This window comes from Rana temporaria, chromosome 1, assembly GCF_905171775.1.
Source record: "Rana temporaria chromosome 1, aRanTem1.1, whole genome shotgun sequence".
Taxonomy (NCBI): domain Eukaryota; kingdom Metazoa; phylum Chordata; class Amphibia; order Anura; family Ranidae; genus Rana; species Rana temporaria.
In genome coordinates this window covers 469,383,507-469,408,327 of record NC_053489.1, presented here as the reverse complement: position 1 = coordinate 469,408,327, position 24,821 = coordinate 469,383,507, and the positions used below count along the sequence as shown (strand labels likewise).

At 43.6% G+C, this 24,821-nt stretch overlaps 1 protein-coding gene across 10 annotated transcripts in view; it reads right to left on the bottom strand.

Moving 5' to 3' along the window:
• The window catches only part of CAMK2D (calcium/calmodulin dependent protein kinase II delta), a 373,137-nt gene that overhangs the window by 138,706 nt on the left and 209,610 nt on the right, over positions 1–24,821 (bottom strand). The window lies entirely within an intron of this gene.

The window sequence follows — 24,821 nt, the reverse complement described above, 5'->3', positions numbered from 1 at the left end:
TCGCGGGTCCGGGGGTCCGATCGCGACCCCCCCCCCGGTACATGCAGCGGTCGGTTCTTATGTGGGAGCGATCCGGGATGAGGGCGGCTATTCGTTTCTAGCCACCCCCTCGCGATCGCTCCCAGCGAATCAGCTTCCTCCTCTGCCTGAACTGTAAACACAGGCAAGGAGGAAGTGATGTCATCTCTCCTCTGGCGCTCTTTTTCGTCCGGAGCCAGAGGAGAGAAGACATCAGTACAGTGAGTTGCACCAACAGCACACTAACACAGTACACACAGTCACATAACCCCCCCAGATCACCCCCCTAGCCCACTGTGACAGTGTCACTGATTGCAGTGATCATTTATTTTCTGATCACTGCATTTAGTGTCAAAAATTGTATTTGGTTATAATGAAAAAACAATATTACAATTTTCAGATTCATTAGAATTCATTTACATTTTTCATTTTCATATATTCATAAGTGCCAAAAGCAAACACAAAAAAATATAGGCAAGCATCACATGCGTGTGTTATAATACTAAGGTATACCATACAAATAACTAGATCCCTTACTAAAACATTGCATGATCCATCCTTTGTACTTCACCTCCTTTAAACTGCCTAATCATCAACATTGCAGCTCCCAGTGCCTAAAAAAACCTAGTACACACTAGTAGTTTATTTTCTTTCAACCCAGCAGGGCTGGAAAATCCGATGTTAGTACAGCGATCTTCCCGTGCTGTGGTATTGTATCGCCCCGCGAAAACACACCGGTCAACGCTCTCAGCCATTGGTTGAGAGCGTTTATCGGGAGACCATCAGCAGATCTTCTTCGTCATGCCTCATTGACAGAAGCCGAGCTGGACCTGCTGCAGTACACACAGGCCGAATGTTGGCTGGGGTCTATTGAACCGGCCCATGCCACCCAACATTCGGCCTGTGTGCATCATTTTTTTTTAGAACCCACTGGTTGAAAGGAAAAAAAATAACAGATTCCCCCTATCCACACATCAATGTGGATGGGGGAATCTTCTCCTCTGTGCTATTGTGTTCTAACAGCGGGGAGACTTCCCCCCCCCCGTCAGAATACAATGATCTGTGATGCCGGCTATAGGCGGTGCCCCTGATCAATCAGTAAAAACCCAATAGGCTAGCTGTACAGAAGTTGATCGGTAGATCAACTTCTGTAAAACCAGCCTGTCCATACGTGGATGTAAATTTGTCTGGTCCCTGCTGAACCGGCCAAATTTTGATCCATTAATGGCTGGCCAAGGCTGAGTTCACACTGGTATGACAAATGCTCCGACGTGATGATTACAGCAGCAGTAAAATAATTTATGTCACTCTAGGATTGTTTTGATTGGTCAAAGGACAAGTCGTACTATGTCAAAGTCGGAGCAAAATCTTATCTTGTCCATTTAAGTAGGATGGAAGTAGGACCGATGTAGGTCAGATGTAGCAGGGCAAAGTAGGATGATAGCCGTACAACAGTCGTGTCATATCAGTGTGAACCCAGCCTTAAAGCACAGTTTCACCCAAAAATTCCGTTCTGCTTTAAGGGAAGGTGACCCCCCTGACATCATTTTTTGGGGCTGAGAGCAGAAACCCTCTTTTTAGAGGGTTCCAGCTCCCACATCCTTCCGGGGCACTGCTGCACTGGAAGGAAGTTAACCTCTCCCCCCTCCCACTCGGCAATCATCTGGAACATGTCACAGGTCCCAGATGATTGCCCGGCCAGTCACAGTGCGCAGTGCGGCTCGCACATGCACAGTGTGTGCCTGGCTCTGAAGCCACTGCCAGGCGCCCACAGTGACAATGCTGGCACCGTGGAGAGGAGGGGGAGACGAGCGGGTCTTCGTTCCCCCGCATCCCTGGACCGTGGGACAGGTGAGTGTCCGATTAATAAAAGTCAGAAGCTGCAGTATTTGTCGGAACTCCGCTTTAAGGGACAATCCTGAGAAACCTTTTAGTCTGCTACCTAATCTTCCACTGATTTTTTTGGTCCAAGTGTTTGTAGAAAGTTAAGGGCAGATCTTGGTAAATGATACTGGTATTAATAAGCACAGTTTAAAGATAGTAGGAATATGTTTAAATGTAAAGCATGTAGTCAATGCATCAGAATAATGAGTTTGGTTTCTCAAAGATTGGTGCTGCCACTATTTTTCTTAAACAAATAGATTTAAAAAGATTTTATACTTTTTTTTACACATAGTTTACAAATACAGATTAAAAGAACAGTATGTTATCTCCTCCTACATCATTATTTTTAAATTGGCAATGCTTTACAGAGTGCACACAATAATAGCCATGACCAATCCTATTTCCACTATGCTCATCTATTAACAAGCATGTAATTTTGTGATTACGGTTCACTCTGGAACAAGCTGCGAATAACATCACATTTTTGGTTCTATTAAATTTATTATCCACTTTGACAAGATGCATCTGGCACTTTCCTGGTTCTGCTGATCCTAAGACGGCATTTTAAACAGACAACAAAGCTCATTTGATACAAGATACAGTTACCACGGGATAGCACAAGCGTTTTAATATTTATCTGATATCAGAGTATTTTCTAGCTTAAGGTGGCCATTCGTTGATTTCAATAAGGAATGGGTCTAATTTGAGCACGGTTTGAAGTGATGAGGTTTGGGTCAAGTAATAAAGGAATATTATAGAAGGCAATAATTAGCGCTTTACCATTGGAAGTGCTCATTATTGCACACAGGCAGAAATACAGGTCTATAAGTAAATGCAGGAGTGGCCTGTCTATTAAGAGGCCCCCCCTATCCATGTGTCTGGCCCCTTGCAGGACACCGGATGCATGGATTTCATGGGAGGGGTTAAAGCACCTGATTAGAGCCAGAGGATCTAATAGGCTTCAAAATAGGATGGTCTTGGGGCGCAAGCACTGTGAACTGAGTCCACCCAGGTGTGTTACAATAGTGAATGAATATTTGCTATTGTAACAATGATCCTCCTCCCAGGCCAATCAGGAAGCGATTGGCTGAAAGGACAGGTGATCCTATTGGACACCTAGGAGGAGGGAAGGAGACTGTAACGGGAGGGCCCGTGGGACCCAGAGGCTCTTGCAGGCTGTGGGGTACACCTGTTTTAGCTTCACGATGACTCTTGTGTCTAAAGTTATCCTATGTCCACTAGGGGCATAGGATGACTGAGAAATGATATCTTGGACTACATGAGATGGGGCAGTAATGTAATCCACAAATCCACAATATATTCAAGAATGTCTGCAAGAACTAATTACAGGTTGTTGATTCTGAACCCAACAGGTCAATAGAAGAGTGACTCATTCATGTGGGAACACAGACAGTTAAGGGGGTAATTAAGTCTGCTACTGTCATGTAAACTAACCTTAGTCTGGCTTCTAAAGACCTTCCATTGTGTGATGCTAATTAACACTGTATTGTGTGAATTTCTATTGATGATAAATGTGTATTGTATAGCAGGTGAGAAGAGCTGGAGTCATGATGCCTGACTTGTCAGCTGCAGCTAACTAGCTCATGTGGATTGTGTCAGACCTGGCGCCAGAAAGTCTACCCAAAATGTGTATTGGAGGCTCGTTAGGAAGCATTGTATAATGTTGTGGGTGGAGTTGAGTCATTGTTCATATTTGGTTGCTGACTGTATATAAAGAGCCTGAGTTTACCATTAAAGAAGCTATTCGTTTTGAACCAGAGAACAGAGCTGTGTGTGTCTCGTTTCTGGGGAATCCTATGGGTCGTGTTCGTCTGCTGGATTGTGGAGTGTAGATAAGCTGTCGTCGGTTGGTGGAATGGAATATCGTAAATGGCGTTAACCCCTGTCCCATTTGGGGTTCCGTTACAGAGACGAATGCTGTGATGGGGGAGAGGACACAGGAGCCGCTGCCCGATGCCCGCCACCTAGATGAGGTAAGTGCCGGACTGACCCTCTGACAGCGAGCGGGTGGGAGGAGGTGCTGCGCCTCCTGAAAAAAAAACACCAGCTGTCACTAAGTAAACATCTCAGACAATAGTTCCGACAAACTATACATGGTGCATTGCCCTGAGCTGCACCATGTATCTTGTGTATTCTGCTACATATCTTTGATAAAAAAAAAAAAAAAAATCAATAAGTGTATATTATTTGGTTTGTGTGAAACTTATAGTAACAAACTATGGTACGTGTATATACAGTATATATATATATATATATATATATATATATATATATATATATATATATATACCTTCTTCACTTGATTAGATGATTGCTATCATGACTTTATGCACTTTGTATTGATAGTGCAACACAATTTTAGATTTTCTGATATATATTTGAAAACTGATCAATTCTAATGTACTGGCGGCGTATCTCATTTCTTGAGGCCCTAAAATACTAGGACAGTACAAATTACCTCCAAAAGAAAACTTTTTTTGGAATTTGGAAATTTTGGAAAGCAGAGTTTTTTTTTACATTTTGTTTGTTGTTACAATGAAGATCATTGTAACAGCAACGTTTACAACTGTCTTGAAAAGGTTAACCATTCACAAAACTAGTGATCTGTGCTTGGCTACAGCTAATCACATGGTGCAGGGTGCTGTGATTGGCCCAGGTACCATGTGATAGCTGATAGCCAATCCCAGCATAGGCAACACAGCTGTTATAAATTATTTAATTCATTATAGCAAAGTTAACAACGTGATCGCATAGCTCAGAGTACTAGAAACCGCAATCCGCTGGGTACGCAGCTTGCTCCTAAATCTGGTGCAAGCACATCATGTACATGTTTGTGTCTGCACATGCTGCCCTGCCGCAGTATATGTACTGTGGCACGTCGACAAGTGGTTAAATTTATAGAGGGATAACAAATATTGGAAATTAAAGCAGTATTAAACCAAAAACCAAAAGGTGGCTGCATTGGTTTTCTTTTTTTAGACTTTTTCCTCTGTGTTTTTATCTGGTGATCCAGCCAGTAACATTCCTCTGGTATTAGAGTGCCTCCACTGCACTAAGGAACACAGGGGTTACAATTGGACAGCAGCATTGTTAATCTGGGGGGAGGGGAATGCTAGGTGTACTAGCAGGTGTACTAGCAGATTTTAATGCAGTAACAAATTGAAGCTGAAGTCCAGATAACACTTTATAGGCAGTTACAGCAAACAGTTATTTTGCTTTTGGGATAAAGTTTTTTATCATAAATAAATAAATAAAAGCAAATCATTCTAAGCACTCCAGTCAGTGATAAATGGTTTGTCCTGTCCCTGTAACTAATACATCTGCAAAATAATTTGTTCTTTTGAAAAATAAGACCTACTGACCAGATCACTATGTGAGAATAAAGGAAGCCTAAAAAAGAAAACAAATGCAGCTATTACTTCTAAGAATTTGTAAACTGCAATATAATAAATGTTTGCTTTTGGGTTTAATGCTTCTTTAAATACTGTATATATCTAAATAAAACTAATAAGCACATGTGATGTAACTCATTTCTTTCCCATTTTTGAAGCTGCAAAGTTGTACTTATACCTAGCATTCTCTTCTTACAATGCTAAAACTCAACTGGAAGCATGTGCTACTATGAAGAAATGGATATCCTGCTGCATAGATTTTTATATTTATAATGGATTTTTTTACACTGCAGTCGTTCTATTTCTTTGCAATGCTTCAAAGTAATGTCTTTTGTCTGGTTGTCAAAGGTTAAAAGGGCCTTTGAACAAAGCTTTTATCTCCTATTTAGACATTGATTTTTCTCTTGAAATAGGCACACTCAATGGGAGTTATTTAATCTTGCATAGCATGGTGGTAAATGATTCACGGGCTGTCTAAACATATTCTCTGATCATCTGCTTCTGATTATATGATTGACAATCACAATTTTTACCAATGCAATTTAAGCCACCTAAAAAAAAAAAAAAAAAGAAACCAGAACTCAAACAGAATATAAAGTTTTAGTAACGCATATGTTTTTATTACTAGTTATTGATCTTAACGCCAAAAAACTCACTGCAGTGCATTGTAAATACATTCCAAATTTCTTTATCTTGCAAATTATTATTATTATACAGGATTTATATAGCGCCAACAGTTTGTGCAGCGCTTTACATCAGGGAAGACATTACAGTCACAATACAAATCAATACAGGAGGGATCAGAGGGCCCTGCTTTTTAGGCCCCGTACACACGGTCGGTTTGGTCCGATGAGAATGAACCGAAGTTCATTTTCATCGGACCAAACCGATTGTGTGTATAGGCTATCGGTCTGTTTTCCTTCGGTCCAAAATTTTAAAACATGCTTCAAAACCGAACCGATGGACCGCTGCCCCATCAGACCAAACCAATGGTTAGTACAGAAAAGCATCGGTTCAAAACCCGCGCATGCTCAGAATCAAGTCGACGCATGCTTGGAAGCATTGAACTTCAGTTTTTTCAGCACGTCGTGTGTTTTACGTCCCCCGCATTCTGACCTGATCGGATTTTGAACTGATGGTGTGTACACACATCAGACCATCAGGCCACTTCAGCGGTGAACCGATGAAAAAGGCCTGTCGGACCATTCTCATCGGTTTTGTCCGACCGTGTGTACAAGGCCTTAGAGCTTGCAATCTAGAAATGGTTTTATGTATTCATTTTACATACTGCAATTGCAATGCGTTGGTGTAATTGCTATAGAAAACAATCAACATTCAGCAATTTAGATTTTCTGCAGGCACTAACACTGTATTGCAAACAGGTTTCATGTAATGCAGTATATAAAGGAACAATTAATTAGCATGTGACGTCAGTAGGTATGTTCTTTTCAGCCTGACACCAGATATCTAAGTACAGTACACACAGGCATTCTTCCAACAAACTATTTGGAGTGATAGCCACTGAATACAAAGTGATAAAAGCCATCTGAAAAATGTAGGTATTTGAACCCTTAGCATTTCTGTAAGTTTTCATAAAACAGGAGAAGGTTAGGTTTAATTTACTTTAACAATTGCACCTGGGTCAAACAAGGACTTTGCCGAGAGGTCTACTTTATAGCCCTAGCAGGGTGGAAAGATCTTACTGCACCTCAAGTGAAATTACTTCCAACCGACAGAGACTTTACCCACCCTCTATGCCACAGGTGTCAAACACAAGGCCCACAGGCCGAATCCGGCCCTTTAGGCCATTTCATGTGGCCCTCGCACCTCTCCTGCAGCTGCAGTCTTACTCCAGACCCTTACTTTCCGCTTTTAAGCAATATATCCAGCTTCTTCCCAGCAGCAGCATAAGGAAAAGGGGTGCACTGTGATGTAAGGGGGAGTGGGGGACTCAACCTCTGATGGTGGGGTGGCTCTTGACATCTAATGTAAAGGGGAGGGGGATGCACCGGACATCTAATCTTACAGATACAATTGGCCCTTTTGAGGGCAATCATAATGCTGATGCGGCCCACGAAAATTTTTTAGTTTGACACCCCTGCTCTATGCTGTTTTAACCCCCCTGGCGGTATTCCCGAGTCTGACTCGGGGTTAGATTTTCATGCTGCGAGCGGTAACCCCGAGTCAGACTCGGGCTTGCCCCGCTGGATCCACAGGCACTGTTTACTTACCTTGTCCCTGGATCCAGCGATGCCACCGCGCTGTGTGAGCGAGCGGTACCTCGCTCGATTCACACAGCGTCCTCCTGTGCCGCCGATCTCCGTTCCCTGCGACGTTACGACGCACGGGAGCGGAGAACGGCACCAAATTCAAAAACGTAAACAAACACATTACATACAGTATACTGTAATCTTATAGATTACAGTACTGTATGTAAAAAAAAACACACCCCCATTGTCCCTAGTGGTCTGCCCAGTGTCCTGCATATACTTTTATATAATAAAAACTTTTCTTTCTGCCTGCAAACTGTAGATTGTCCATAGCAACCAAAAGGGTCCCTTTATGTCAAAAATTGTTTTAGAGCAGCTAAAAAACAGCGATAATAAATTATAATCACTTGCAGAATTGTGCGATAGCGATTTGTGGGGAAATTCGTCATAAAAATAAATAAATAATGACAGCGACAATTCTGCAACTGAGCAAATTTCAGTGATTTTGATTTGATTACATTATTGAATAATTTTTATTATAATTATATTATTATTTGTTATAATTATTTATAATTATTTATTATATTATAATTTATAATTTTGTTTTTAAAAAAATGTCATACCCGGGATGCCTATTAGAATCTTGTTTGGTCAGATTTAAGTGAGTTATTTTTAAAAATTACAGGCCTAGAATATAAAACGCCAAATTTCCTTGCAAATAATGGTACCGCTTTCAGCACCTTTTTTCTGAAAGAATTATACCGCCAGGGAGGTTAATGTCCTTTGGAAAGAACAACCTTTTATACAAACTCCCCTTCCACTGTAAGTTACCTATAGAAGTTACTTTTCTACAGAAAAAGAAAAGCGGCCACCTAACCCCTGAACAACAGAAACAGATTTCACATTCGATTTAGAACCTCTACCAGTATGTTGTGGTGCTGTGTGCTCATTGGGGAGATCCCTTCTCCATTTTAGTTCCAGTGAAAACAGTTTTTAAAATAAAAGGTGAGAGGAAACCTCCCGAATGTGAAATCTGTTCTGGTAACAGCTGTGAAAGGGAAAGATTTCTACTTGTTTGAGGGGGATCCTTTTTCACATGTTGTGTCTTTGGGACTGGAAGTGAGGTAAATCAGGCTTGGCAAAACAAAAAAAAAATGTGGCTGTAGTTTGTAGGAACTGATAACATTTATATTTATGCAACATTTATTTAACACATGCCTCGAGCCTTGAAAAGCAGATTAAAAGGAAGATGAAGACCATAAAACAACAAATGAAGGCTTGCTGAGCAGTGACACAGATTAATAGGATAAATACTTAAAGGTCATTAGCACATTAGCTAGTATGGTGGAATTTTTCTCCCACACATGCTGCAATCTTGTTTGGGGCACGAATGTTAGGATTGCATAATTCTCATCCTGTTTAATCATCTGACTAAAACTCTGAGCCTGGGACAAAAGACCATGATGAGCCTTTGCATCCTCTATAAGGCAAGTCCTCATTAATTCCACAAACATGGATGCTATAATTCTGGGACCCACCTGAGGAAAGTGTTCCAATATAGCCAAGTGTGTGTATTAGTAAGAATGGATATGCTAGCCTAGACAGTAGACACATTTCCCCATTCCCTGCCACATCACCCTTGCTCCCCTTACCTTATTTTAATTCCTATTTGTAAATAAACCAAACCCTTATTTAGAAGAGAAAGTAAAGTCCAATGCATAGTTCTGAAGGAACGGGCACCCATTCTGTTCCTTCAGAATCCTGTGCTGTGAATGACGGTTCCCTTACACGTGCGCAGGAGTGACATTAGCTTGGCTCCGGCCAGTCACATGACTGTTAAACGACTGTCATCCTACTTTGCCCTGCAACATCGATCCTACATCGGTAGGTCCTACTTCCATCAGACTTCAATGAACAAGATAAGATTTTGCTGCTACTTTGTGACTTGTCTTTTGACCAATAAAAACAATTCTAGAGTAACAAATTCCTTTTACTAGTGCTGTATTTACCATGTCGGATGTCACAAGTCGGATGGTTAGGACAAGAATCCTACTTTGATCCGAATTCAATGATATTCAATGGGCTGAAGTAGGATCAAAGTCTGACCAAAGTAGTGCAGGAACCTTTTTTAAAGTCGGAATGACTTGTGTTGGACCAGTTATGACGACTCTCATAGGGAATCATGGATTTACACACGTCATGCAACATGTGCTTCCAAAGTCGGAGCGTATGTCATACCAGTGTGAACCCAGCATAAAAAAGTGCAGCTGGTAAAGTCTTTGATTGCAGCAAAATGTTTCAGGACTCCGTCAGAGCTCCATCTCTGGTGGATAAACACTGAAGCAAAATAAAAGTCCCTTGCAGAACAAATTTGTGAGCCTTTTGTACCATACATATATAGATCTTAAGCTACAACATCTTTCCAAGGATAGGGTTAATTACATAAATATGAAGCATTCTCTGTATTCCAACTTTTTTTAAAGTTAACAATCATAAACAAGTATGCAAATATGGTAACTGTATGAAGGCGTGACCCCATGCAAATGAAGGGCCAAGCGCCAGACAAATACGTATAACGAACAGTGCATGCGCCGTCCCGTGGACGCATCCCAGTGCGCATGCTCACAATCATGTCGGAACAACTGCCTAAGATACGCCGGATCACTGCCTATGACGTGAACGTAACCTACGCCTAGTTATATTCGTAAACTACGTAAAATACGCGGGCTTGAGTTCCCTGGTGCAGACCTTTCCATGTCTGCTGCTGAGTTACACCTGCTTTATGGGGCTTAACTTTACGCGGACGTACAACTTACGCACACCAGTCGTAGCCTGCGTTCGGGCGCATGTACGATCGTGAATCGGCGTATCTCCCTCATTTGCATATTTGAATAGAAAATCAATGAGAGCGCCAAATGCGTCCAGCGTAAATATGCGCCCACTCTACGCCGGCGTAGGCAAGTTACGTCGGTCGGATGAAGCCTGTTTTTAGGCGTATCTTAGTTTGTGGGTACGGCCCACAGATACGACGGCGCATATTTGCACTTACGTGGCGCAAGTGCTTTGTGAATCCGGGCCTATGTGTTTTTAGTAAATCAACCCCTATGAGTGCTCTCACCCACACTTAAAACAAGTAGATATACCAAAACAGTGCCACATACCGTAATATTATGTTTGTATATTGCGCAGCACTGTTTTGGTATACACTTAAATAAGTACAAAAATAATGACACCCCAAACGCAGTGCGTTTGTCTGCTCTGGACCGCATAGTGAAAATGTATCATGCAATTCCGTTTCTGTGGATTTCCAAAAGTAGTGCATGCACTGCAAAGACCTGCATGTGAATCGCACAGGAGCACATAGTGAGATCCTGTGCAATTCAAATGCAGTTCCCAATGCAAACAAATGTTGTTTGAACAATATCTATTGGACTGCAAACCTATTTCTGTGACTTCAGCTAGGCTATAAGCTTAGTAACAGTGTGGGTTATTTACTAAAGGCAAATCCACTCTGCACTACAAGTGCAAACTATGCAGTGCAAGCTATACAGTGCAGCCGGTGCACTTAAAATTGCACTGAAAGTGCACTTGGAAGTGCAGTCACTGTAGATCCGAGGGGGACATGCAAGGAAAATAAAAAACAGCATTTTAGCTTGCACATGGATTTTCCTTTCATAAATAACCCTAGAAATAGATTTCTGCAAACAAATTACCCCTAGCTTTACATTATGACAAAATATCAATTTGTATAGTTAAAAATGTATATTTCCTACCTATATCAATAGGAATGGCTTTCATGGCACATCATAATCACAAAATAAGCAAAGGTTAACTGATACTGTATCTTGTATGATCTATAAATGACCGAAAGGAGAGTTCATATTTTTCTGCTATTTATTTTAATAGTGATGTAATTGTGCCTGTGTTCTTCAGCATGCACATTAGATTTAGCCTGTAAGCATTTTGGCCAAGTTAATACAAGAGAATGACATGCTGGTGCTGTAAGTGCTGACAGACAATAGACTGCCAAAGTATGTTTTCCATTGTCAGTGACAAGGTGTACCCTGATTAGGTACACAGAGGGAGTAGGAAGTTTCGAAGAACAATTATAGACATTTAGAAGAAGCTGTAAGGGGAATGCAAGCTGTTTTAATCACCGTCGAGACACAATTTCACAAACTAAATATATCAAGCTTGTTTTTCACATGAACATGCAAATCACACAGGAAATGCTTTTTCCACCAGTGAAGAAACAAACTGGGGCCAAGCGCCAGGTAGTCCATGTGGCTGAAAACAGCTCCTAATTTTTTGGCAATTATATTGGTTCTCTGTCATTGACCCAAACTTTCTGAACAATGGTTACACTGTAAAATAATAAAATAAAGACTACCTTCCTTTGCTGCCTGCACATCTGAATGCTGAACCACTGAAGAGAAATCCTCTGACCAAAGTGTCCTAAAAAAACCTGACACTTTTAGAAATGTTGATCTGCTTCATCTTCTGCAGAGCTCAGTGTTTTTTCCTGCTGGCCTTCGCATTATTACTGTGTCCTGTAGTAATGTGGAGGTCTGTAGGAGGAACCACTGAGCACAGAGGAGGACACAGCAGATCAATACTCCTAGAAGTGCTGGTTTTGTATGACCCTTCATGAATCAGATGAAACCCATTGAAGATCTGGGAGTTCCACATTTCTCATGCAGTCCAAAAATCCCAAGCAACCCTATACCCCAAAAATACCAGGCAACCCTATATCCCAAAATCCAGGCAGCCCTATTACAGGCAAAGCTTACAGCATCTATCTCTATTAACAATATACTCTGGCCTCCACCGGCTCATATTCAGTTTCTCTCCAACCTTTTCTCAGTCCTTAAAAACATAGGACAATACCAAATACCCTAGCATACTGCTAACCCTGTCTTCCATCCAAAGCAGTCCACTATTCTTCTCAACATGAGACCAGAAGTTTTACATGGTGGCAGTTGGCTTTAAAGCGGTGGTTCCGCGGGATATTGTTTTTTTTTTTCTGGTCTAATCCCCAGCTCTTACCTTTAAGCCTGCACTAACAGGGTGTCCCACTCCTTAAGCCGTGCTATGCGCTGTTTTTCTTTATATTATATTTTTGATCCCGAGGCGATGGACGTTTCCATCTTACCTGTGGGCATACTGAAGCCGACAGGGTCTTCTTCCGGGAGAGGGCGAATGCTGGCCTCCCAGCATTCACCGCTCGCTCCCGTGCATTGTGCAGTGTTGACGGCGAGCGTCGCCGTCAACACTGCATGGTTGCCATAATAACGGCCGGCATAAGAAGTTCACGCCCCGTTGTGCCGAGATGTCGCGCGATTAGAGTACAGCGCGTCGACAGAGGAGTGCCACAATTCGAGTGACAGGACGGGGGAGAATGGACTTACACGCCCATTCCCCGCGGGGGATTTTGATTGACAGGTCGTAAATACGACCTGGAAACGGGTAAGTAGGACTCAAAAAAAAAAAAAAAATCGTTTAGTCTTTGTATTTGCAGCGCATTTGCATAGAGAGGATGTTATTAAACAGGGTGAACCACCGCTTTAATAAAGTAAAAACATCTAAATCTTATTCCCTGAAAAATGTTACCTATTTTTCCAATTCAATAACCTCCAGAATACATACAGTATGGTAGAACTGTCCCAAAGGGTAGCAGTTCTGGTTTCATACATACCAATTAATCCTAACAGTATTAGGGTGCTCATTCAGGAAGAACCCCATAAAAGCACTATTAAATAATATACTAAGCTGCACAAAAACGGAATACTACCTGCTCATAGGCAATTTACCAGCAGTCAAATAAATTATCACTTAAAGCGGTTGTCTAGTCATCTGTTCAAAAATAAAAAATCAGCAGCTACAAAAACTGTAGCTGTTGACTTTTAATATTAGTACACTTACCTGTCCCAGAACCTGTCCCAGAATTCAGCGCTGTCCTCACCCGATGGCGCTGGCATACTAACTATGGGAAGCCGGCTGTGACTGCTTGTGGCTTCTCAGCTGGGTGCCCACTGTTCATGTTCAAGTCCTAGAAGGCTACAGGGGAAGGAGGGGGGGGCGCTGCATCAAAACCAGGTACCCACTGAACCCCCCCCCCCCAAATAAATTATGTCCTAAATGTTCCCCTTTTGGGTGAAGTTCCGCTTGGAAAAAGCAAAAAATAATATATAGAGATATCGATTCTACCCCTATAAAACTTTAGCATAAGGAGCCCCACTCAATTTTTTTTTTTTTTGGCCAGGGCATAATTTTGCTTTAATTTAGAGCTGCCGCCTGGTACTAATTAAATACAAGTGATTAATCCCTAAGGGCCTGATCACACTGCCTGCAAACAAAACCTTCAAGAGCTAATATATAATAGCTGAACAAACTGTGCAAATTGGACACTTGCAGCCCTATCAACTTTCCTCAAAACGCCACAAGAAAGTAGCAGAAGTGCAACAAAAAAAAACGAAAACTTCCTTTAAATATAGTAATCGGGGGGGACCCCTTAGTCTGCCTGAAAAGTGGCACATCTATAGCATGCATAGAACATGCTGTAGCAAAAATTAAATTTCTAAAGAAATTAGTAAAAAAAATAAAAAAAAGTGTTTGGTATGGATTTTTAGGGGAACCCCGACGCCAAAATAATAAAAAAAAATTGGCATGCCCCTCCTAAATCAATATCAGGCCCTTATCCAGCTGTGCAGTCAAAGTCAAATGAGAGCCCCTCCCCCCGAACCATATCAGGCCACATACCCTCAACATGGGGGGGGTGGGTGCTTTGGGGCGGGGAGGGCTCTTGTCCCCCCTATGTTAATAAGGGACAAGGGCCTCATTCCCACAACCATAATTGGTGGTTGTGGGGGTCTGCGGGCAGGGTGCTTATCGGAATCTGGAAGCCCCCTTCCCTTCCCCCTGCCAGTCACTCCGCATGCGAAAAAGAAAATGCTCCTGGCTGCCCACCTGCTGCAGGCTCCACTGTTTGACAATTCATATAAAGGGAGGGGCAGGGCCACCTAGTGATGTCACCTGGTGGAACTGCCCCCCTTTGGACATCACAGACTGGTGCATGCACAAACACTGTGTGTGTGTGTGTGTGTTTTTATTACTTTTTGACACTCTTTTGGTGAATGGTAGGGGTACTATGTACCCCATACTCATTCACATGGGGGGGCGGGATCTGGATTTGTTAAAAGGGCGCTTCCAGACTCCCAATAAACCCCCCCCCCCACAAGCACCTGGGAGGAAGCCCTTCTCCCCTTCAACATGGGGACAAAATGCTTTGGGCCTGGTATTATTTAGGAGGGGGGGGTGCTCGCTCACATCCCTTTCCTAACCTGACAGGCTGCATGCTCGGATAAGGGTCTGGCATGGATTTGGGGGGGACCCAACACTGTTTTTTATATTTTTATTTGGCGTGGCAATTTTTTTTTATTCAGCTGTCAGTGTGGAAGTCCATTGACAGCGGATGACTCGATTGTTCGGACGCCGTGGCTGGCTTCCTTGGCCCGCTCCTTAACAACTAGCTTATACTACACCCTGATTGGGCAAAGGTTTGCCCAATCATGGTGCATAATGCACTGTGCAGCGAGCAGTGCATTGCAGGGCGTTTGGTGGGTCACATACCTGATGAACACCGCTAAATCCGGCTCCTACCTTTTCTGAATGTACAGAGTCAGTGATCACTGACTCTGTTCATTCACATAACTCAAACATCGTAATCTGTGTTTATGAAGCTTCAGTTTATGAATGGAGAGGAGCTTCTGTCCATTCATTTTAACTGAGGCTGCAGAGAAAGGGACTGGGAAATCTGTCCTTGGTCCCTTTCTCTGAATTGTAAAAATAATAAAAATGTAAATAAAAAACACACTGACACAATCCCCCCCCCCCCCAAAAAAAAAAAAAAAAAAGGAAGAAAGCACTGTAAAAAAAAAAACAACAAAAAATATTAAAACTGTAAAAAAAAAAATAAAAAAAAATACTGACACACGTGCCACTGTCACATGGCATAAAAAAAGTATCGGTAATCGGTATCGGCGAGTACTTGGGAAAAAAAAGTCTTAAAAAAGTGGTATCGGGACAACCCTAGTACAGACTGACAGTCATTCACACATGCTACCTAAATACCTCAAATAATTGCTGACTGTTGCAGCTTGAAAGAAGATCCTCCACATTTTTTGGTCCTGCTTCAAACTTAAACCCTTTTGAAGTATGGTCAGAACTTTTCCAGATAGTTTATCATATAGATTATCATATACGGAATGACCTGGTCTTCTTCCTTTGACAAAATCAAAGCATGCCCACTAAAATTTATAAGAAGTTTATCCTTCGTTTTGAATGCCGCCAAACTTGCATCCCTTTATCATGGAGAAATTCCTCGACTTACTCAATATCATTGTGGATGCATAGAATAGAGGATATAAAACAGATGGAAAACCTCGTACTAGACATGGTACGTACATGATATTACAAAAAAAGTACTACAGAACAAAATAACTATACTATGGAGGTGAAAAATATCAAACAAATAGTTTAGGTCTCTAGTTGGATAGAGTCAAAAGATTTATTGGCTTTGTAGGATGGTTGGGTGGCTAATGGACACTGTGTGGTCCTTCCATAAGAGCTTAGATGTCTAAAATAGTAAACAGATAATACACACAGATTTTGGGTGATTAAAGTGAAATATCAGTCAGCACTTGTAGGTCATGTCATATAAATTAACATGTGTGGATAAGTAGCTCCCCTTTATTGAGACAGATAAGAAGACACAAGCCACTGAGCTCCAAAAGGATAAAAAAAGGTGTGATTTTTTTTTTTTTTTTATCTTAATGCATTCTATGCTTTAAGATAAAAAGCCTTCTGTGTGTAGCAGCCTCCCCAGAACCCCCTAATACTTACCTGAGCCTCCTCTCTGTCCAGCGATGTTCACAAGCCCCTTGGCCGTCCAGGACTCTCCTTTTTGATTGGCTGAGACACAGCAGCAGCGTTATTGGCTCCCACGGCTGTCAATCAAAGTCAGTTAGCCAATCAGGAGAAGCAGGGGGTCAGGTGTCTGAATGGCCACACGGAGCTGCTTGCTGTGGGGGCACTTGACAGGAGGGAGGGGCAAGGAGTAGCGAAGAGGGACCCAAGAAGACGAGGATCCAGACTGCCCTCTACAAATCCACTGCACAGAGCAGGTAAGTTTAGAAATGTTTGTTATTTTCTTTATTAAAAAAAAATAGACTTTACAATCACTTTGATGTATGTATTTATACAAATTTATGAGTTTATTCAACCCTGATGAATTGTGACCAATTTGCTTTAAAAAAATATTGGATTATACAGAATTCACCACATAGAAGTTACACTAAGATGATTCAAATTCACCCTGCACACCACTAGGGAGGCCTACAGTCTTGGTGACCCACTCTAGATGAGGAATACAAGGGTTTGGCATGGTTAGCATACTCTGCAATGAATAAAGACGTTTATTATACGTATATGTAATCTGTGCACAGGGCAAGAGTGTAGAAGTTCATTGCCATTTCAAGATAACACTGAGGCCCCGTACTCACGACCAAACATGTCTGTTGAAACTGGTCCGCAGACCAGTTTCAGCAGACATGTTTGGCCGTGTGTTGGCCCGAGCGGACCATTTTCGGGCCGATCGGACAGGTTTCCAGCGGACAACTGTTTCCTGGACTTGCTTTAAAACAGTCCGCTGGAAACCTGTCCGCCCGGACATGTACGGTCGTCTGTACAGACCTACCGTACATGTCCTGCCGCCCGCTATCCCTCGCATGCGTCGATTGACTTCGACGCATGCGTGGAAGCATTTTAAAGGCGGGCCGCCCACGTCGCCGCGTCATTATCGCGGCGACACTGCGTCATCGACGCGGCGACACCGTGGACACGCCCCGCGTATTGTTTACGCGCGGACTTCTGTTCGATGGTGTGTATAGCCATCGAACAGAAGTCCCCGGGCAGTCCCCGGCCAGACATGTACGATGGAAACGGTCTGCAGACCGTTTTCATCGGACATGTCCTGCCGTGAGTACAAGGCCTTACTGGTAGCAATATAATGCACATCTGAGCTATGACAACGTAAGGGGAAAAAGGGGGGAAAGCAGAAGAAATAATATTCTAATAAATGATTAAGCATTAAATATTCATGGATGTGCAAATGAAAGCAAAGCAGCAGCACTTGGGCAGCACACAAATGAGGCAAGTGTCGTCATTTAAAGCACAAAACAATTATCGCTGACACTAATTCCATAGCAGTCAGAGTCTATTGGTGGAGTTTATCTATTCATAATTAAAGGTCCCCTCATTTCAGTGTGGGATGCTATCACAAGATACTATTACATGGTTAATTCCCACAGCTACTAAAAGTAACCATTAAGTCAGAAACAGTTGTGTGGGGGTGGAATGGCAGCAATACGGCACTGTCATGCATTATCATTAAAATAAGCACTGCGGGCGGCTTGTTCATAAGCAATGAATTAATGAGATGAACAATGCTTAAAAGTATGATGGGCTCTTATCAGATGGTGGCATCGCTCACACACGGCTGTAAATGGCTTTTATCAAGCGTAGAGGTATTAGCACAGTAACCTCAGACATGTTTTACAATTACTGCAACATGTCAGAGAGGCAATTGAAAATTATGATGCTTGCTTTACATAATCACCTTTTCAAAGTAAACACTTTTTCTCATTAATTGAACAAGTGGTTTTACATTGTAATTTCCAGGTTAAAAAGAAAAACCTATACATTTATTTTGTGCATTATATATTCTTACATACAATAATAATAGCTGAAGATCCAAGTTTCTGCTCATATTGTTATTTTTATTGCATTCACCAAGCGACAGAACAGAACGTGACATACTTCTGCGAATAAAGCCTAGTACACAAGGGCCAAATATCAGCCCATGTGTACAGTTGTCAGACCAGCTTCTGTTGAATGGGCATGCTGAAAAACCAGCACCCAATCAGTGCTAGCAGCCAATGGCTGCCAGCGCTGATCAGTGTGTTCTGGCGGGGCGAACAGTCCCCTTTCAAAACACAAAAGCACAGCTTGGGAGATTGTGATTAACATTGCTTATTTTAGTATTGTGATCTGTGAGCTCAGTTTTTTTTTTTGTTCAGCCTGCTGGGTTGAACAAAAATAACTTCTAGTGTGTACCCAAGAAAGAAAAGGGGGGGGGGTGTTTGGTGGGACCCCTTTCTGCCCCTTTTTCTTTTTAATATATCCTGGGATGGAGGCACATGGTCCTATGTGCCTAATTTAAAGTCCCCCAAAACTTTTTTGCCTGACTGTTGCATGACTCTAATGCCACATACACACGATCATTTTTCGGCATGAAAAAAAATTGTTTTAAAAAAATGTAATTTAAAATGATGGTGTGTGGGCTACACATAATTTTTCGGCTTCTGAAAAACGACAACAATTTTTTTCGAGCATGCTGCATTTTTTAACGACGTTTTAAACAATGTCGTTTTTCGGGTTGTAAAAAATGATCGTGTGTGGGCTAAAATGACGTTAAAAACCTGCACATGCTCAGAAGCAAGTTATGAGACGGGAGCGCTCGTTCTGGTAAAACTACCATTCGTAATGGAGTTAGCACATTCATCACGCTGTAACAGACAGAAAAGCGTGAATCGTCTTTTACTAACACGGAATCAGCTAAAGCAGCCCCAAGGGTGGCGTCATCTGCATGGAACTTCCCCTTTATAGTGCCGTCGTACGTGTTGTACGTCACCGCGCTTTGCTAGAGCATTTTTTAAAAACGATGGTGTGTGGACAACGTAGTTTTAATGATGAAGTTGGAAAAACGTTGTTTTTTCTACATGCCAAAAACTGCATTTTTTTTCATGCCGAAAAATGATCGTGTGTACGCGGCATGAGATACAGGATGGCTAAAATGTGTTCTCCCTGGTTTGTCATTTTGTCGCCAATTAGAAGATGTGGTGGGTACAGAGAGCATAATACATAGGAATGGATTATCTGCAACATTTACTGTGAAAAATTTATCAAAATCTAACTACAACGGCTGCAAAACATTTAGCTGAAGCACTGACTGAGAAAGTACCCGTACGCTACTTTAGGGTAAAGAGAGCAGAAAACTTGAGTTGTACCCCATAAACATAGTTGTGTGTAGGAGCCTTTTCTGTGCAGCACATGATACCTTTCCAAATGTTAGGGCATATATATGCCCACACTCTCCTATGTAAGGGTGAGGCCTCGTACACACGACCGAGAAACTCGACAGAATCCATCAAGAAACTTGGTGGGAGAGCTATTTTGCAGAGGAAACCGCCGTGTGTACGTTTTTCATCGAGGAAACCATTGAGGAACTTGACGAGGAAAAAAAAAGTTCTCTTTTTCCTCGACGGGAGTCTCAATTTCCTCGTCGTGTTCCTCGTCGGGCTGGTTTTCGACGAGAAACACGATGGTGTGTATGCTAAGAAACCCTTGCATGCTCAGAATAAAGTATGAGACGGGAGTAAAAGTAGCATTTGTAATGGAGATAACACATTTGTCAAGCTGTAACAGACTGAAAAGTGCAAATTGTCTCTTACCAAACTTTTACTTAAAGCGGTAGTTCACCCACAATCCCATGATGTTACCATCGAGACAGGCATTGTAGCGCGAGCTACAGTATGCCTGTCCCGATTTTTTTAACCCCGTACTCACCTCGTAGTCGTCCATCGTAGATTCCGGCTCCCGCGGGGAATGGGCGTGCCTATGGAGAGGGAGGATGATTGACGGCCGGCCCTGGCACGTCACTCTCCCCGAAGACAGCCGGAGTAGGTCTCGGCTCTTCACGGCGCGTGCGCACAGGCTATGCGCACGCGTCGTGAAGACCAAGCCTATTTCGGCTATTTCCGGAGAAGCGTGACGCGCCAGAGCCGGCCGTCAATCATCCTCCGTCTCCAGAGGCACGCCCATTCCCCGGTATCTTCGATGGACGACTACAAGGTGAGTATGGGGGGAAAAAATTCGGGACAGGCATACTGTAGCTCGCGCTACAGTGCCTGATTTAAAGGTAAAAGAAAATTTTTTTTTTTTTTTCCTGTCGATAGGGTGAACCCCCGCTTTAACACGCAGTAACATGAGATTAGCAAAAGCAGCCCCAAGGGTTGTGCTAGTGGAATCGAACTTCCCCTGCCCTTGTATGTGTTGTACGTCACCACGTTTGAGAATGAGGAGATTTTGTCTTGACCATGTGTACGCAAAGCAAGCTTGTCGAGTTCCTCGACAAGCCTAACAAGGAACTCGTCGAGGAAAACGATGTGTCTTTTCCGACGAGTTCCTCGGTCGTGTGTACGAGGCCTGACTGATAAAAATTTACTCTAAGCAAAGAAAGAATTCCCATTCAATCATGAAAACTTTTTTCCTGGTTCTGACTTGCTCGGAATGGCATTCAATGCTGTTTCAGCATGTACATGCAGAGTTACTTTATGTGATCATTCAGATACAAAGACAGTTTAGTGAAGTTCTGCTTTGATTCTTATTTGTAAACATCTAAATGACTCACATACTGCTAACACACAGGTGTCAAACACAAGGCCCGTGGGCCGAATCCGGCCCTCCAGGCCATTTCATGTGGCCCTCGCACCTCTTCTGCAGCTGCAGGAGAGCTGAAGCCCTCCTCTAGTCCTCTTCCAGACCCTGTACTTTCTGCTTTCAAGAAATGCATCCATCTTCTTCCCAGCAGCAGCATAAGGAAAGGGGGGTGCACTGTGATGTAAGGGAGAGTGGGGGACTCAACTTCTGTTGGTGGGGTGGCTCTTGACATCTAATGTAAGGGGAGGGAATGCGCTGGACATCTAATCTTACAGATACAACCGGCCCTTTTGAGGACAATCATAATGCTCATGCGGTCCACAATAAAAAAGAGTTTGACACCCCTGTGCTAACAATTCGCACATTTGTCTTTGTAAAGGTGTTGATCCAGAACTGCTCTAATTCCTGAGAACCTCTAAGGACGCAGGTGGACAGTAATTAAACAGGACCAGCGTCCCAATCTCACATTCCAAGCATAATTTAACACCGTTTTCTTCTAAGCAACTCTCTTTTATGTATTTTCCTTTTTAGCAACTTCGGAACGTAGCAAGGAAAAGCATGGAAATTGCTGAGAAAACGATTTACAGACAGGAAAATGCCACACTACCTTTAAAACATCTTAGAAAAATGTGTTACTATGCCAACCAGAACAATATGCTCATCATACTTCAAATAATTTCTGGGGAAAAAGATCCATATAGGTATAAAGAAGGGTTTTAAATCTGAGCTCATGTCAGCTTAGATTTCACATTGCTGAATACACGGGGGGGGGGGGGTTATTTACTAAAGGCACATCTACTTTGCACTACAAGTGCCCTTGGAAGTGCAGTCATTGTAGATCCGAGGGGGTGCAAGGAAAATAGTGGATGATAAAATCAGCAGAGCTTCCCTTTATTTCAGATCTTCCGATCAGATCTAAAGCAATTGCACTTGTAGTGCAAAGTGGATTTGCCTTTAGTAAATTAACCCCATAGTATTAGATTTGTCTTAATTTCATTTCCAAACAGAACTACAGTACATGTCTGCGAGAATGTATTTCCAGCACGACAGCATCGCGCTGATTCTCAGCGACAGGGTGCCGACATCTCGCACTCGCTGGAATAGGAAAGGTACATTCCAGCGAGCGCGACATAGAAGCGGCGGGGATCCGACTTGGATTCCCGCCAATTCTAGCTACGGCGTTTGGTATGAATCACGCCACATTTTAAATAAAAAAACCGCATGGGTTCCCCTGCAGGAGCATACCAGGCCCTTAGGTCTGGTATGGATTGTAAGGAGAACCCCCCTACACCGAAAAAACGGCATGGGGGGTTCCTCCACAATCCATACCAGACCCACATCCAAGCACGCCGCCCGGCCGGTCAGGAAAGGAGTGGAGTAAAAGAGGAGTGGAGTAAAAGAGCTTCAAAGAAGATAGCGGCGGCCAGCCCCGAAGAAGGCACCGGAGAGCGAGCGGGAGAAGAACCGGGGAGTGCTGAGACGACACCGGAGAACGGAGAAGACGAAAGAAGACCCCCGAAGTCAGAAGAAGACCCCCCGGAGAGCGGAGAAGACCCCCGGAGCTGACTAATAAATTATTTTAAAAACCTGTGTTGTGTGTTTATTTTATTGACACTTTTCCTCCAGGTGAATGGGTAGGGGTATGATGTACCCCGTACTCATTCACCTAGGGTGGGGGGCCCTCTTATTAAAGGGGGTTCTCAGATTCCGATAAGCCCCCCGCCCGCAGACCTCGACAACCAACGGACAGGGTTGTCGGGAAGAGGCCCTGTCCTTAAAAACATGGGGACAGGGTGCTTTGGGGTGGGGGGGGGGGCCGCAGGGCACCCCCCTGACCCAGAGCACCCAACCCCCCCCCCATGTTGAGGGCATGCTGCCTGGTATGCTGTGTGTGGGGATACGGGTCTGGTATGGATTGTGGGGGAAGCCCCACGTCATTTTTTCGGCGTAGGGGGGTTCTCCTTACAATCCATACCAGACCTAAGGGCCTGGTATGCTCCTGGAGGGGAACCCATGCTGTTTTTTTATTTAAAATTTTACGTGGAGTTCCCCCTCATGATTCATACCAAATGCCGCGGCTAGAATTGGCGTGAATCCAAGTCAGATCCACGTCGCTTCTATGTCGGCTTTTCCTAATCGCAGCGAGCCGGCTCTGCACTGGCTCCTGTGACGGGGCTCGTAGGTGGTCAATCTCGCAGAGAAAAGGAGCGAGATTGACACAATATCGCGGTCACCTACTGTGTTCACATATGTGTATTTTATAAATCCCTTTTTTGTACTTCTTCCATCTGAAGTATCTTGTTGATCCTGCCAGTTACCATTCCTATTTTTTTGTAAGCTGACCACACGTGGTCAGTTTACATGCTTTCTCTGGTCATTCAGAGGTACAGGACACCGTTGAGACACACAGCATGCCTATATTGGGTAGTTTGATCAGCCATCACAACCTCAACCAATCGCAGCCTTCCCCTGGCACATACACACACCCCTTCCAATCAAAGCCTGCCTCTTGTACACGTCCCCTGCTCAAGCAGAACCTGTACCTTGCCCACTGTATGTCTGCACAGTGTCCTGCAACCCACCCCCCACTATCACGATGGTCACATGACAAAACCCTTTAACCTTGTAAAAAAAGGTAAGAAATATCATTTCTGAAACTAAGCAAAAGCAGTTAGGATGCCTGAACAATTATAAGTGGATTAGAAAGTGTCTATAACATTGTGGGCCAGATTCAGATACCTCAGCGTATCTGTCCGGCCGGCGTAACGTATCTCCGATACGTTACGCCGCTCTAACTTTGGGCGCGAGTTCTTTATTCAGAAAGAACTTGCGTCCTTAGTTATGGCGGCATAACGTATGTGTTGCGGCGTAAGGCCGCGTAATTCAAATGGGGATGTAGGGGGCGTGTTTTATTTAAATTTATGTTGACCCCGCGTTTTTTTCGTTTTAGTTGAACTGCGCATGCGCCGTACGTAAAATATCCCAGTGTGCAGTGCTCTAAATGACGTCGCAAGGACGTCATTGGTTTCAACGTGACGTCCTTGGTTTCAACGGGCGCCCGGAGCATGATGGGACTGTAACGTCATAAGAGGCCTATATAAATCGGTGTGAGCCACGCACATGGCATTGCAGCGGGAGGAAGCGATGTGTCAACATAGAAGAAGAAGAGAAGAAAAAGAAGAAGGCAGTAGGCGACAGAAGCCCGGGCACCCCCCGCCAAAGACGTCGAATGAGAAGCCCGGGAGGGGGCCGATGTAAAAGAGCTAAAGAAGAAAGCGCCCCCCCCCCCCGGCGGAAGAGAACCAGATGGCGGTGAAGACCTTCACATCCCCCCCCCTGCCGAAGACGTCGAATGAGAAGCCCGGGAGGGGGCCGCTGTAAAAGAGCTAAAGAAGGGGGCTCCCGGATTCCGATAAGCTCCCCTCTCGCAGACCCACGACATCCAACGGCCAGAGTTGTCGGGAAGAGGCCCTGTCCGCATCAACATGGGGACAGGTGCTTTGGGGTGGGGGGCCCACAGTGCGCCCCCCTGCCCCAAAGCACCAACCCCCCCATGTTGAGGGCATGCGGCCTGGCACAGTTAAGGAGGGGGCCGCTTGCTCATCCCCACCCCTTTCCTGACCGGCCGGGCTGCTGCTCGGATACGGGTCTGGTATGGATTTTGGGGGGAACCCCACGCTGTTTTTTCGGCGTACGGGGTGTCTCCTTAAAATCCATAGCAGATCCAAGGGCCTGGTAT